This window comes from Euleptes europaea, chromosome 2, assembly GCF_029931775.1.
Source record: "Euleptes europaea isolate rEulEur1 chromosome 2, rEulEur1.hap1, whole genome shotgun sequence".
Taxonomy (NCBI): domain Eukaryota; kingdom Metazoa; phylum Chordata; class Lepidosauria; order Squamata; family Sphaerodactylidae; genus Euleptes; species Euleptes europaea.
This window is the reverse complement of record NC_079313.1, coordinates 76,624,627-76,641,417: the sequence shown is the minus strand read 5'-3', so window position 1 is coordinate 76,641,417 and position 16,791 is coordinate 76,624,627. Positions and strand designations below refer to the sequence as shown.

General features: G+C 42.2%; 1 protein-coding gene across 4 annotated transcripts in view; it reads left to right on the top strand.

Moving 5' to 3' along the window:
- The window catches only part of MAST2 (microtubule associated serine/threonine kinase 2), a 383,088-nt gene that overhangs the window by 159,900 nt on the left and 206,397 nt on the right, over window positions 1-16,791 (top strand). The gene's annotated exons all lie outside the window — the stretch shown is intronic.

Below are 16,791 nucleotides of genomic sequence, written 5' to 3'. Positions count from 1 at the left end.
TCCTTTGTTTTCAATTGTCCTGCGTAAAAATGATGACATTCCAGTCAAAGAGTTCGCTAGCTTTAAGTTCAAGCTCAGTGAGAAATGTCAGAGAGAAGTGCTATTACAGTGCGACAGAGGAGCAAACCAAATGCAAGAAAGTTGTTGCCTTGCCCTCTTATTGCCATATACTAACCTTAGGTACAGTCAACGTTTGTATGCAAGATGGATACCTTACTAACAGAACGTTGTATGTATTGGCAGTAAAATTCTGAGTAGCTGGGCCCAAGCTCAGCCAGTAGGCTTGCAAGATGAAGAAGTGGGCCAGATGTCATCCTGTTAACGCTCAAGAGTATGCCCCGCTGCCTCCACTGTCCCAGAGCACTCTGGAGCACAGTCTCAGTTCATGAGAGAAGCCTAAAAGGAGAATGAGATCCTACACTTGACTGATGCTTCAGGGTGATGACATCCCCACCTCTTCCCTGTATCCCAATTCTAAGGCATTAGAACAAATCGGTATCCAAATAGCATGAAGGGAAATAGTAGCAAAGAAGTTAGTTGCAGAGGCTTTCCTGGAATAGGATTGGGATGCCATTTTAGGTGTGGTAATGCAAGCCTCTCTTTTGTACTCAAGCTAAAGACAGGGGAAAGCAGTCTGGGGAGCTAGCTACCTTTTATGTACCTCTGTTAGGTTAGAATTGTGTTTTTAAAAAGAAGTCTTTCAACACAGAAGAAGGACAGGGAGAGGATGATTACAGACTTAAAGTCCACCTCCAACATCTGTGTCTCCCTTTTTCTTTGTTAAAAAATACATTTCTGTAGAGAATAAATGATTCTCAGTGAGCACTGGTTACATTAAAAAATGATCAAATGTAGGACCTGCATGGGGCAATAAACTGTAAGGATTGGCTAGGCTGAAGTGAGGGCAAGGGGGTGAAATTGTTCCTACCTTCCCCCCCCTTTCACAAGCACAGCTCCATTGAGGGGAGGAGAAGGCAACTGAATTTCTTTGTCCCTCCTCACTACAGTCTCCTGGCCTGCACCCTATTCCTCCTTAAAGACCAAACTACATGGTACAATGTACCTGGGTCTGCCACAGGGATGTGCAGCCATATTGCAGCTATGAGTTCCTGGTGGGAGCTCCATTTAAAAACATCATGGGGTGCCTGATTTAGACTGGGACTGTGGCCAGAGGGAGGAGGGGGGCACATGTCTTCCCTCTAGGGTTGCCAACCTCCAGGTAGTAGCTGGAGATCTCCCACTATTACAACTGATCTCCAGCCGCCAGAGATCAGTTCACCTGGAGAAAATGTCTGCTTTGGCAATTGGACACTATGGCATTGAAGTCCCTTCCCTCCCCAAACCCCACCCTCCTCAGGCTCCACCCTAAAAACCTCCCACCGGTGGCAAAGAGAGACCTGGCAACCCTACTTCCCCTTGTATTGTGTTCTGAGCTGAAATGGTGCGAGAAAGGTGTTATTTCCCTTGATGCTCCAAACAGGGCAAATAATGCCCTCAGCACCATTTCATCTTGGGAAAATGATGCAAGGGGAAGGTAGGAGCTCCTCCTCACCCATGTGCTTTGGTCCCTGAACTGAATTGGGCCCCATGGTGTTTTTGGGAGTTCCTACTGGGAACTTGCAGGTGGAATATGGCTGCAAGTCCCTGAGGTGGACCCGAGAACACTGTAATGTGTAGTTTGGCTCTTAGAGTTACCAACTTTTAAACTGGTATCTCTAGCTGTCCTTTTAATATCATTTGGATCTGCAGGTATTATAAGATGCTGCTATTTAACGTCATACCATGCAAAGCTTCCACTACTGATACATATGCAGCAAACCTCTGTTAAAGGGATACTGTTGCCAGCCTCCAGGGGGTGCCTGAAGATCTCCCAGAATGGCTGATCTCCAGACTACAGAGATCAGTTTCCCTGGAGAAAATTACTACTTCAGAGGGTGGACTAAGGCATTATAGCCCTCTAAAATCCCTGCCCTTCTCAAACCCTGCCATCCCAAGTATCTACCCACAGATCCCCAGGAATTTCCAAACTCGGAGTTGGCAATCCTAAAAAAGGGACAGGACATCCTGGTCAGTTGGTAACCATATTCCTTTCAGCAAGTCTTATGACCCCCAGAGTTATCTTTTTGGTTGTTGGAAGGGGTGGCAGGAAAGGACAGGAATGCACAAAGACTGTGTACTTTCTGTGCACTAACAGTTGGACATAAGCCTAGTGCATAAAGTAGTGCTAAGGATTAAGCTTAGTTTTTTGGTGTATGGAGAAACCATGAAACACATATTTGCCAGACTGCCAATTACAAGAGTAGACTAGTTAGAATAAACACAGCATATCACATGCAAATTATTATAGGACTAAGTCTTCTCTCCTTGAGGTGAACTTCCTTTTAATGACTTGCAAAACTTGTATGAAGCAAAGATTTGATTAGTTGCTATATCCGTTCTAAAATTAATTGGTTGTAAAGGAAACAAAGCCAAACATACCTCCTTCTCTCACCTGTTTTTAGCTAGTTTTCAGATCCTTTTCTCTCCTTCAGAGGAATGCTGCTCATTCTTTCCCCACATCTCTCTTTATATATGCTGTTTGTCAGCAGATACCCATAGCTGGTTTGCCAAGTAAAGTTCTCCGACCTTTTACAAAGCTAACAAATTTATCTCAGGGTCACTTGCGGTAGGGATGCTTACTGCTTTAGCATGCAACTAAGTAAAGTATCATTTAATATAACATCAATATCATCAATGAGATAACAGCATCTAAATTTGTTTTGAAATCTCACTCTGCCACGGAAGCTTGCTGGATGACCTTGGTGTGGTGCTTGTAACAAGTCTGTTCCCTTAACCTGGACCAGTGTTTTAGCATGCAGTACTCCACTCCATGATATAATGAACAAAAAAAAGAAGCTGTTACTGCAGTTCTACACAAAAGAACCGGAGATGTGGAGTCAAGGGTATGGGTTGTTTTACCTATTGTCTTTAATACTAGTGTCAAGCTACTGATGAAGGTAATCTGTAGCTATGGAGATGGCTGTCATCAGTATGTAGATGACACCCACCTCTGTATTACATCATCTTAACTTCCAGAAGTTGCTGTGGATGTCAAACTGGTATTTAAAACCTGTAGTCTGAAGGGGACTACAAGATAAAAGCGAATCCAGACAAGACAGAGATGATGCCGTGGGAAGACTAATATATTGGAGGGTTCCCTGCTTTTGCTTGTCTCTTTCTGGAGAGTTTTTGTGCAAACACACATAGAGCTTTGGAGGACCAACTGCAGGGGTAGTGGATGGCCAGGTCAGGGGAAGGCAACAAGAACTTTTCGAGGAAGTGACTCTGCACTGCAAATAGTTGTGCAGAGCAGTGGAGAATCAACCAACAGGGTGGCTGGGACTGACTGTGCTGGGCTGGAGGAAATGGGGGGGGGGCATGGAAGAGATTTTGTGGAAAGGAAGGGATCTCTAAACCTGCTTGTGCTAAAAAATGACTTCACTCTACTGTCCTGCACTCCTTGCAATGTGCAAAAAGAAGCAGAAATAGTGATGCCTCTGCTATCTACACACGTAGATGAGGGCCAATAAGTTGAAACTTATACCTGACACATCTTGCACAATATAGTGCTGGTGGTCAGTTTGTATTAAAGTCATTATATCATGCAATCATTCGATTGGAATAATGCACCGAACCTTTTGGCAGTGATGGTTTATCATATTTACCTTAAGCACTGATTGTTAAGAGACAACATTCATTTCCATTTTTGACGACAGGGCTAACCTTGGAACTTTGGGACAACAGCTTGTTTGCCATTAAAAACCCAGTGACAAAGTTTGAGATCTCCAGTCAACAACAGAGCGGTTTCTAGGTCGTTTGAGCAGAGGTTGATAAGCTGATGTTTATTTTGGCTAGCCAATGTCCCTTTTACTATTGCACTGCTAATCATAATTGTCAGTAGTGCCAGAATAACAAAAGTAGTGGTAGGTGGAACAGTAAGTTAGTTCAAAACTTTTATTAATTTCCACAAAAGAAATTTGTTGTACAGCTATTAGAATTGTAAAAGTGAATCGATCTTTCAAATGTAAAAATTACTTATCTGAAACTGTGAGCTTCCAAATCTCTAGTAAAAACAATTATGTGTCTTATGACACTTTAAAGACTAACACTATGGCAAAAAAAGTTCATTGGTCAGACCCCATTTCATCACAAGTATTCACCAAAGTGTACAGGAATATTACACATTGAACACATCAAGAAGGAGAAAAGATTTTTACAAAGTCAAAATGTCACACAATGCAAGAGACAGCAGGAGCAACATTATGCTGAACACAAATTAATACAAAATCCAATCAAATTAATGAGATCTAGTAACTTCCAACAAGAACCATGGATGAATAGATATTGAAAAGTTAGTATAAATAAACAACAGAAAGGGGGCAATTACTTTTGTTAGCAAAGAATTCCTACTATGAGTTGAAACTAAATTTGACTGTCAGATTTGCTAATGAAATCCAGTTTGGTGGCTTCATGTCAGAGTCTCCCTTAGAAACTTTTTGTTGTTGTTGGAGTAGGGTAATTTAAGTCTGCCACATAAATATGGTGATAAGAACTGTACAGTGTTCCAAATGAGGCCACATCATTGATCTATACAGGGGCATTATAAGATTGGCCATTTTATTTTCAGTCCCTTACCTAATAATCCCTAACATAGTTTGCCTTTTTCACTATGGCTGCACACTGGGTCGACACTTTAATTAAACTATCTACTACAAACCCAAGCCCTTTTCCCCACTCAGTCTCAGCACGTTCAGATCCAACATAGCCTGTACTTGAAGTTAAGATTTTTTTGTCCAATGTGCGTCACATTACACCTACCAACATCGAACTCTGAACACCTTACACTTCTACCAACATTGTGGAGATCCTCCTAGAGCTCTTCACACTCATCCTTGGTTTTCACCATCCTGAATAATTTTGTGTCATCTGCAACTTTGGCCACTACATTGTGTGTGTGTGTTAAGTGCCGTCAAGTCGCTTCTGACTCATGGCGACCCTATGAATGAAAGTCCTCCAAAATATCTTATCTTTGACAGCCTTGCTCAGATCTTGCAAATTGAGGGCTGTGGCTTCCTTTATTGAGTCAGTCCATCTGTTGTTGGATCTTCCTCTTTTCCTGCTGCTCTCAACTTTTCCTAGCATGACTGTCTTTTCCAGTGACTCTTGTCGTCTCATGATGTGACTAAAATACGATAGCCTCAGTTTAGTCATTTTAGCTTCTAGGGTCAGTTTAGGCTTGATTTCATCTATAACCCACTGATTTGTTTTTTTGGCAGTCCACGATATCCATAACACTCTCCTCCAACACCACATTTCAACACCACATTTCAAACGAATCTATTTTCTTCCTATAAGCTTTTTTCACTGTCCAGCTTTCACACCCATACATAGAAAAAGGAAATACGATGGCATGAATTAATCTAGTCTTGGTGCCAGCGACCCATCCTTACACTTCAAAAACTTTTCTAGCTCCTTCATGGCTGCCCTTCCTAGTCTCAATCTCCTTCTGATTTCTTGACTGCAGTCTCCCTTTTGGTTGATGGTGGAGCCAAGGAATAGAAAGTCTTGAACAATTTCAATTTCCTCATTGTCAGCTTTAAAGTTGTGTAATTCTCCTGTAGTCATTACTTTTGTTTTCTTGATGTTCAGCGGTAGTCCTGCTTTGGCACTTTCTCTTTTAACTTTCAGCAGTAGTCGTTTCAAATCTTCACTATTTTCTGCCAATAAGGTAGTGTCATCGGCATATCTCAAATTATTAATGTTCCTCCCTCCAATTTTCACTCCACCTTCATCTAAATCTAATCCATCTTTCCTAATTATATGTTCTGCATATAGATTGAAGAGATAGGAAGATAAAATATATCCTTGTCTGACTCCTTTGTCAATTGGAAACCATTCCGTTTCTCCATATTCTTTTCTAAGTGTGGCCTCTTGTCCAGAGTACAGGTTGCACATCATTACATTACACAGTGGGTAGCCATGTTAGTCTGTTTGTAGTAGTCAAAAAGGGCAAGAGTCCAGTAGCACCTTAAAGACTAACAAAAATATTTTCTGGTAGGGTATGAGCTTTCGTGAGCCACAGCTCACTTCTTCAGATACAGCTAGAATGTCATTCTAGCTGTATCTGAAGAAGTGAGCTGTGGCTCACGAAAGCTCATACCCTACCAGAAAATATTTTTGTTAGTCTTTAAGGTGCTACTGGACTCTTGCCCTTTTTGATCATTACATTACTCACCCCTAGTTCCAGAACATTTATGAACAAATTAAATAGTACTGCCCCCAATACTGAACCTTGTGGGATCCTACTGCTTACTTCACTCCATTGTGAGAACTGTCCATATATTCTTATTCTTTGCTTCCTGTCATTTAACAAATTTTTAATCCATAAGAGAACCTGTCCTCTTATCCCATGACTGCTAACTTGACTCAGGAGTCTTTGGTGAGGTATCTTTTAGAAATACTTTTTAGATTCAGATTGACACCTTTATTGGCATAGTAAAATAGCAACGAGGGAGCATAAATACACGCACCCTCAAGGATTCACATACAACAACATGACAAATACTTTTTAAAGTCCAAGTACATAATGCCTGCCGGGTCACCGTTGTCTACATGCTTGTTCACTTTCTCAAGGAACTCCAAAAGGTAAGTGAGGCAGGACTTTCCTTTGCAGAAGCCATGCTGATTTTCCTTCAGCAGGCTTTGTTCCTCTATGTGCCTAATAATCCTCTCTTTGATTACAGTTTCTACTAATTTGCCTAAGACAGACGTTAGGCTGACTAGCTTGTAATTTACTGGTTCCCCTTTGGACTCCTTTAAAAAAAATTGGTGTAGCATTTGCTAGTCTCCAGCCTTCTGGTACAGTGGCTGACTTTAGTGATAGTTGATATCTGTAACCTATCTCACATCTGAGTTGATATATGTAACCCATCTCACATCTGAGTTCCCTAAGAACTCTCTGGTGTATGCCATCAGGACCTGGAGACTTATAGGTTTTTAATTTCCCCAATAGGTTGAACTTCATATCTCGTCACCTAAAGTTGACTCAGTTCTTCGGACTCCCTTCCTGAAAATAGTGGCTGTGGCATGGGTACATGCCCTATGCTTTCCACAGTGAACAAAGAAGCAAAAAATTAATTGAGCTTCTCTGCCATCTCCCCATCTTCCTTTAGCAATCCCTTTATTCCTTGGTCATGCAAAGTCCCAAATGCTGCTCTGGCTGGTTTCCTGCTCCGGATATATTTAAAGAAATGTTTATTGTTTGTCTTGATGTTTTTAGCAACCTGCTCCTCAAATTCTCTTTTTGCATGCCTGATTATTGACTTACATTTCTTTCGCCAGAGCTTGTGATCCTTCTGTTCAATTTACTGGGGCAGACTTTCCACTTTTCAAAAGAAGCCTCTACTTATCCTTTTGTGTAAAGAGGAAGCCTACATACAAATGACAGAAGTAGGTTACTGCCAGATGATGACATAATCACATTTTTAAAGACCAGATAAATAATGAGCCCTTGATAGTATGGGTGATGTTGTAAGGTTCAGTGAAGTTGTCAGCTGAGACACAGAGCTGGCATTGGGGTTGGTTGCAGGATTCAGTTCCTGGATTTGTGTTTGACCCATTAATGCTGCTGAGTAGCTGCTTCGGGTTTGACATGCTTACCACCACAGTTCACAAAAAAAGAGTTACATTTATGTGGCCTTTAAGGGAGCCAATGTCATAAGAACATAAGAAAAGCCCTGCTGGATCAGACCAAGGCCCATCAAGTCCAGCATTCTGTTCACATGGTGGCCAACCAGGTGCCTCTAGCAAGCCCCAAAACAAGACGACTGCAGCAGCAGCATCCTGCCTGTGTTCCACAGCACCTAAGATAATAGGCACGCTCCTCTGATCCTACAGAGAATAGGTATGCATCATGACTAGTATCCATTTTAACCAGTAGCCATGAATACCCCTTTCCTCCATGAACATGTCCACTCCCCTCTTAAAGCCTTCCAAGCTGGCAGCCATCACCACATTTTGAGGCAGGGAGTTCCACAATTTAACTATGCATTGTGTGAAAAAAATACTTCCTTTTATCTGTTTTGAATCTCTCACCCTCCAGCTTCAGCAGATGACCCCGCGTTCTAGTATTATGGGAGAGGGAGAAAAACCTCTCCCTGTCCACTCTCTCCAAACCATGCATAATTTTATAGACCTCCCCTCAGCTGCTTTTCAGTCATGATGGAATATGTATTTTTTCCCTTAAAAGCCTTAATCCTTTCCTGTACACATGGTGTCAGGAAACATGGAGGCTGTGTATATGGTTGATCTAGAAATCACTGGCATGCCATAGGGACAGAACTCTATAAAGCTGTAGTAAAAGATTCATTTTCCAGAGCATGACTTCCTGTGGACTACAGTGCTTAAGGATCTCCTTGCCAGTTCAAGCAAACAAACTCAATAATGTTTACTTTGTCAGACATAGAATCCTGCTGTGACACAACATTGTTTTTCTTTTTCCATACGCAGAAGGAATGCTGCTGAGAGATCTCAGAGGAAACAAAATATCTTTGTCATCTTTTTGTGAACCGCTAAGACCCTATACGCAAGACTAATTAACAATAGTTGTCACACTGGGGTTATATGAAAGTCCTGTTTTGAGTGTCTAAGCAGCTGAGCAATAGTGCAGATGCTAGCAGAGGTCAAAACAGTTCTGGGACAGTAGGACAGTGACCAAAGCATACACAACAATGATGGCAAGGGCTTGCATGTGATGTCTAGCAGGAGGACATCATGCATCTTTACTCTGAATTAAATCGCACTAACATCAATGTGATTTCCAAGTAAGAGTCATATGGATTGTTTGTACATTTACTTGGGAATAAGTACCATCGACCTTACTGGGATTTATTTCATAGTAAACAAACATATGACTATGCTGCTAGACTTACAGTGCAATCCTAAACAGTTACACCCTTCTAAGTCCTTTTAAGTCAATGGGCTTAGAAGGGTTTAACTCAGTTTTAATTTCCAGTTATGTACTTCTATTTTTATTTATTTATTTAGAACATTGTTATGCTGTCTCTCCAGGAACCTGCCCAAGGTGGCTTACAAAATAAAATAAAAAACAAAACATTAAGAGCTGTTAATTAAAATCCAGCATTAAAAAGACCCAGCCCAGCATAAAAACAGACCACAGACAGCTTGAAACAACAGCTTCCAGGCCAAAACATTGTTTTTAAAAAATCAACCTCTTAACGAAAAGCCTGGGTGAACAGAAATGTTTTGGCCTGGTGCCTAAAAGAAAGCCCCAGACAAGCCTCAAGGTGAAGGGCATTCCACAAGCAAGGTGCCACTACTGAAAAAGACCTATCAGTGGTTGCCACCCACCTCACCTCTGAAGGCAGGGACACAGAGCACAGGGCTTGTGAGACAGATCTTAACTGGGAGGGTGGATAATATGGGAGGAGGCAGTCCTTCAAGTACCCTGGCCCCAAGCTATTTGGGGCTTTAAAGGTAAAAACTTTGAATTGTGCTTAGAAAGAAATGGGCAGCCGGTGCAGATCTTTTGGCACTGGGGTGGTACAATCCATGTATCCCACACTGACAAAGGTTTGGCTCCTACATTTTGGATGACCTTAAGTTTCTGGTCTGTGTTCAAAGGCAGCCCCACATAAATATACAGTAGCAGTTACCATGCATGGCAGTAACAATCATTTTTACTCACTAGAGCAGGGCTCCCCAACCTTCTTGAGCCTGCCGGCACCTTTGGAATTCTGACACAGCTTGGTGGACACAGCAACAAAATGTCTGCCACAGGAGGCGGAGCCAGCCACAAAATGATTGCCACAGCTTAAGTAACACAGTGCAGATCTTTGTGTGGTGGTAGCAGCTGCTTCCAAAGCAACATTTAAAAAAATCTGCACAGCCAATCAGAAGCCTTGCTTGCCAAAAGCCCTTCCTGGCCCCATCCACTTCCTAAAACACTTGGTGGGCATCAGAAAAGGTGCCAGTGGGCACCATGGCACCCACTGGCACCATGTTGGGTACACCTGCACTTAGGGTTACCAGGTCCCTCTTTGCCACCGGCGGGAGGTGTTTCGGGGCGGAGCCTGAAAAGGGTGGGGTTTGGGGAGGGACTTCAATGCCATATAGTCCAATTGCCAAAGCGGCCATTTTTCTCCAGGTGAACTGATCTCTGTTGGCTGGAGATCAGTTGAATTAGCAGATCTCCTGGCAGTTGGCAATCCTACCTGCACTAGAGACATTTGCAGTGCAATTGTATGCAGAGTTGCTCCAATTTAAACTAATTTATTTAGATTGGAGTAACTCTGCATAGGATTGCACTGTTAGCATTTTGCTAGGTTTTTTTTTTTTAAAGTCTACTTGAGTTTAAATTCCAGTAATTCAGAAAGCTATTCTGGCCCACATTTTGTTTTTAGAGTTTGGTGGTATTTGTTCTGGAAACCCAGTTCAAACATAAGCATAAAAATTGCCTCCAGTTCCCACATTGTCCCCTTGCCAACTAGAAGTTATCATGACTTGAAAGATGAGGTCATACATGGAAAGTATTATTTGTCAAGATTTAATTCAAAAATCTTATTTTAACAAATTATAGTTGACTTCATAAATATCTTTGTTCATTTGGGGGGGGATCTCAAAGCCCTAAATTCTCTGCATATCCAGCAAATACTTTTTCAAGGAGCTACACCCCCTCCTCAACATTTGCAGTAACAGACATCCATATGAGAATATAACATTACCCTATAAACAAAGTTAATTCTACCCAGAGTTATTTAATGTATAGGAACCGTGTATGATTTCTGATTTATCTTTAATTTGGAGAGTTATCCTTGCACTGGATCATAAGAATTATATTGGTACATTTCAGATAACATTCCCAGTATTCTCAGATACTAGAGTTCTTAGAACAAATAAAATTAAATCAATTATTTTTCTTAATTACAGGAACACATCAACATATTAGATTCCGCTTTAGACATAACCGGATGCTTCCATGTAGGATGAAGTTGATCTCTAAAATACTTGCATGTCTCTCCCTTTATCAACCACTGCCTTCTGCCCAGCAATGCCTGTTTGACTTTTCAGGAAGATCAGTGAGCCTCAGCCTGGTTTCATGCTTTGGGTAAAAGATAAGAGCTTTTAAGGTGGGCCTTCGGTGTGAGTTATTAGTGACTTTACTGGGATTTTATCCTGTGCATGTCAGAGTAACAAGTTGCCCATAATAATCTGACAGAGACAGCTGACAGGTAGCTGTCAGATCAGAGGCATCTAGGATGATGCAAGAGGCAGCAATAGCCTTGCAGGTTCTAGGGCACTGGTTCCCAACCAGGGGTCCGTGGACCCCCAAGGGTCCGCGAGAACTAAATTAAGGTCCGCAAAACAAAGTTACAAACCCATAATAAATTAATATTTTCAATTAAAAGTTCTCTATTTTAAAATATATATATATTCAAATATTATTCTAAGTTTAATGTTTAACAGTTATGATTAAAGTTTATTTTCAAATTCTCTGAATTTTTATTTTGAACCTTGGGGTCCCTGCACCAAACAAAAAAGTCCTAGTGGTCCCTGGTCAAAAAAAGATTGGGAACCACTGTTCTAGGGTGAACTGCAACTAACCCGTTTGAAGCAGTAAGGATGATGTAATACTGTGGCCAGGTCTGCAGGTGGCCTTATTGGTTTCAGGTGAAGTTTTGTACATAAGCCTATGTAACTGTAACTCTGTATTGGGAAGTTTGGTGGAGAGAAGTGTACGTGACGGTTTGTCTTTTGTATCTGTGCCCTGTAAATTAAACAACACTGTTTTCTATAAAGCAAGGAGTTCTGGTGGTGTGTCCTGGATAACTGCTAATCCGCCTGCTTCCACATCAGTGCATTCGTTGTAAAAAATGTGTATGACTGTATTTCGTACTGTTGGATGCTGTGAGACGCCTTGAGTCCTTCTGAGAAAGAAAATACAGGACGCTAGTTTTTAAATAAATAAATAGTTTTTAAATAAATAAATAGTTTAAATAAATACAGAAATCTCTCGCCGAAGCGTCCTGTCGCAGGCCAGTCCGAAGGTGGCATTCCCAAAGCCTCCTGTTCCCAGAGTCACTCGCACGGTGTAAGACGGCCGGCTGCTGCAGCGAAGACCGGGACGGCAGCAGCATGTGTCACGTGCCCAGTCCCAACGGAGGAAGACGTTCTGCCGGCTCTATTTCACGGCCCAGCATGCACTGCGCAGCTACACAGTTCCCCCCCACCCCCACGTGTTTCTCGCGGCCCCTTCGCCACTATTGTTGCGCTCGAACGGGCTCGCGCTCACTTACTCTCCTATTCAGCCCCGCCTTTCTCGTCCGCCCCCCCCCGCGCGCGCGCGCTTCTCCGGGGCCTCGCTTGACGCTGACCCTCCAACGGCTTGAACTGCCTCTCGCTTTCGCGCGCGCCCCAGCGGCCCCTCCTCTCGCGATACGTGACAGAAGGGGCGGGGCTGCTGCAGTGCTGGCCGCGCTCGCCCCCTGACAGGAGTGCGGGGATGCCCGCGCCCGGGGGTGGTGGGTCCGCGCTTGCTCGCGCCTGACGGGATTCTTCGTTTCCTTCCCACCCCCTCCGCAGCCATGGCCGGCTGCTTATGCTGGGTGCCGCCGCGCTGAGGAGGCGCCGCCGTTGTCCCCCGTCGCCATGAGGAAGGGCCGCTCGCGGGGCGACAAAGCGGGGCCCTCGGCGCTCCAGGCCCCCAGGAAGCTGGAGCAGCCCGCCCGAGCTCCCGTGGACGTCTCCGAGAGAAGAGCCTCCTCTGCGGCTGGCGGCAGGAAAGAGACGGAGGAAGCGCCTCGGGGTCGCGCCGCCTGCGGAGAACCGCCCGAGAAGGTACTGCGGTGTTAGGGGGACGGGTGGCTTGTGGGCGTGTAAGTTGTGGGAGTCTGTGAAATGGGGGTGGGTCGGTGGGAGAGGCTTCGGAGGTCTCACGCGTGCTGTTAGGCCCAGAAGAGGCATGCAAAGAGAAGGGTCGATTCCATGGATGGGGGGCACAGGATGCGGACCGACCTGATCCCCTGCAAGCTGCGGTGTAGATGTAGGCGTGTGCGTGTCATTTTGGGGAACTACTCTCATGGGGGTATACGGCTGCCTCTATGCTCTGGGATGTTCTTCCAGTGGGATGATGATGATGCGAATATTATTTTCTTGTACTTCTTTAAGATGTGGGGGTTTTGCAACATTTTCAGATAAAAATGCATGTGACTAAGGGTTTCTGAAGGCTCACTAAGAGAATTGGTTCTTGTAGGTTATCCGGGCTGTGTCTCTCGACACTGTCCTTCAGTGTTACTCCTCTGAAGATGCCTGCCACAGCTGCTGGCGAAACGTCAGGAAAGAAAATACCAAGACCACGGTCACACAGCCCGGATAACCTACAAGAACCAGTGAACTCTGACCGTGAAAGCCTTTGACAATATCACTAAGAGAATGTTTGCTGTTGGATTGAGGATGGACATTGGAACATCCTTTGGAAGAAGTACCTATCTCCTGCAAGTCAGGAATATTTCTAGCTTCTTAATGTTGGCTGCAAATAAGTAGTTCTTGACCAGGACAGTCATCTTGGGCAAGGGGCAACCAGGGCATATTGAATTCCATGTTATGTCAGGAAAAATTTATTTCAGTATGTCAGAAACATGTCAGTTTGGGATCTTCAACAGTACCCAACTCCATGCCTACTACCCCTCTGCATATCACATCTAATCTAATCACACTTGCTAATGTCATTTATTTACTTTTGACGTTTACATTGCCATTGTGTGTCTAATTCACTCTTCTCTACTTAAGGATAGATGGACTCACGTTCTAGCTGTATTTGAAGAAGTGAGCTGTGGCTTACGAAAGCTCATACTCTGCCAAAAATGGTGTTAGTCTTTAAGGTGCTGCTGGATCCTTGCTCTTTTCTACAGCAGCAAACAATGTAAATCATAAAAAGCAATACCATAAAAAGCAAAGTCCATTAGCAAATTGTCATCAGTGGGCAACAGTGAAGCTTGTGTGGTTGTAGGATGGAGAGGTGGCATATACAGAAAAGACCCTGTCGTGCCAAGGCTTTTATTATAGAGGTTGTGTTTGTACAGCATTTACTCTGTTAGTCTCCACTATCATTTATTATACCTAATAATTCCAAATACACTGCAGCAATTGGGGATAATTCGTAAATTTTATTTATTTAATTTTATTAATTTAATTTTATTTAAAATATTTTATGCTGCCTTTTTACCTGATCAATGCAGTTGTGGTTGCTGCCATAATTTGGCAGTAGTCTGTAATCCGACAGTAGACTGTTGATGGAGATTTCAGAAAATATGTAGAAACAGCAGAAAATTGAATTGCTCACCAGTCTATTCCTTTGTGACATTGTATCAGTTGTGTACTTGCTAAAATTTCAATTCATTTAAAGCTGCTTCCCACATTACTTGGAAAGATTGATTTCAGCATTTCCACAGTTTGTTGACCACATGTTTTCTATAATGTTTGCATGGAAGATGAGTTGATTTGAAAATGCAGAAAACTCAGTTTTGGGGATTTACTAATTTGCAGGATCCAGGTGTGTACCTATTTCTTATTTGCATATGTACATCTCTTTGTCAAACATTACAGTAAGGATGTGATTGATACACTCTGAAAGTGCAGTGAACATGTGAATGTCTCTCAGTGGTATATTTTATTTATCGCATTAATATTTATCCTTATTTTGTTAAATCTGTTTCCCAGACCTGCCCGTGTTCTTCTGGTTCTATTGATTCTCTAGCACATGTTCTCTTGGGATGTCATTTTTTATGAGGATCTAAGATCAAGTTATATTCCTCTTCTAACAGATCGGACTAGTACTTCTGTGTCTGAATTAATACTGTATTTATTCTATTTGTGCTACACACAGCAGTACTATGCCATTAAAAAAATCAGCTGAAAGGTTTTCAGTAGCATTTTACTTGAGGCAAGTTGCCATTAATGAGGCATATGGATGTGTGCCTTTCTGCATAGTATGCCATCGGGCATATTGAACATCATGGTTATATACATGGTAAATGAACCTCCTAATTAACTGGAAATAAAATGTTCAAAGCAGATTTATTGTGTTTATTCAGTATGTTAGTACTGTAAGAGAACAGAATGGGCTTTATTTTTCTCTATTTTTCAAAATATGTCTGGTGAGATACAGATTTAATTAGCTGGATTGCTTCACAGGACCGCAAAAACCATAGTAAACAGAAGTTGCTGTGATGGTTAACAATATTTGTTGGTTTTTTTTGTCACTTTCTATGCAAAGGGATAAATACTGCCACTGTATCTTCTTAGGTAAAGTGTAGATCAGTTATGCTTTTATGTCTCTTCATAACCGTAAAGTCTAAAGTGTGACAATTTGAAATTCATTGGGGAATCTTTCATTGTAAAGATTCATTTTGGCCCACAAAACTAGTTGTGTACCTTTGGTCTGGGCAGTATGGGATTTTACATCAAATGGATTCACACAAAGTTCCTTAAACCAGAGTGGTGGAAATAACTAACTAGAGATATTGTGGAGTGGACTTCAATGAGGAGATTTAGAATTGTGATACTCTGTTTCAACTGTTCATCTTCCACAAGAAGCATGATCTAGGGAAGGTCCTAGTTTGTAGATTTTAAGACATCCCTAGTTATTTTTAAATATCTGGCAAATATTAGAGAAGTAAATTTAAATCTGCACTCTACTCCAGATTAAATGTAGCATGTCCAGTGTAAACCCTCAGATTATCCGTACATTTTTATTACAACACTGCAGAAATGAAATAATGTAGCATATTATCAAATTGAACTTTTTAACAGAAAGCTGTACCTTGGGTAAACAAGATGTTATGGAAAAAATTGTGATTTGTAGTAGGGAGGCAAATAGAAGAAAAAGAGTTGGTTTTTATATGCCGACTTTCTCTACCACTTCACCGGTTTCCAATCTCCTTCCCCTCCCTACGACAGACTGTTGTGAGGTAGGAGGGCTGAGAGAGCTCTAAGAGAACAGTGACTAGTCCAAAGTCACCCAGCTGGCTTCATGTGCAGGAGTGGGGAAACCGACCCGGTTCACCAGATTGGAGTCGGCCGCTCATGTGGAGGAGTGGGGAATCAAACCCAGGGAATCAAACCGGGTTCTCCAGATTAAAGTCTACGATCCTAAACCACTGCTCTTAACCACTACACAACGCTGGCTCTAGGAACAAAACATTTGGAATATGGAAATAGACTTACATGCCTTCCAATCTATGGCTGGTACCAGCTTCACTTTGTTATTTTACTAATGACTAAAAAGGTGGCTGCCCTTTCAATTCATTTCATACATAAGAGATTTAGATCTCTTATGGAATGAATGAGTGTATTTCTTATGCTAGTGTTATGATTCATTTTCATCATTGATTAGAGTGAATCTCATTCTTTATGGATTAGAGTGAATCTTCAAATTCAGCATAGCTTAAAACGTTTTAATTTGTGGTATGGGTGAATGTATTTTAATGTGTATCTAATTAAGATAGCTGCCCTGAGCCTGGCATTGTTAGGGGAGGGCAGGATGTAAATAAAATATTATTATTATTATTATTCAGTGATAATATTTGAAATGTCTAATATATAAGTACAGAAATACAATAACTGTCCCTAAACTGACTTAGACCATTGGTCTATGTAGCTCAATATTGTCTGCTCTGATTGGCAGTGGCTCTCAAGGGTGTCAAGCACAGGTCTTTTACATCCATGCTATCTGAG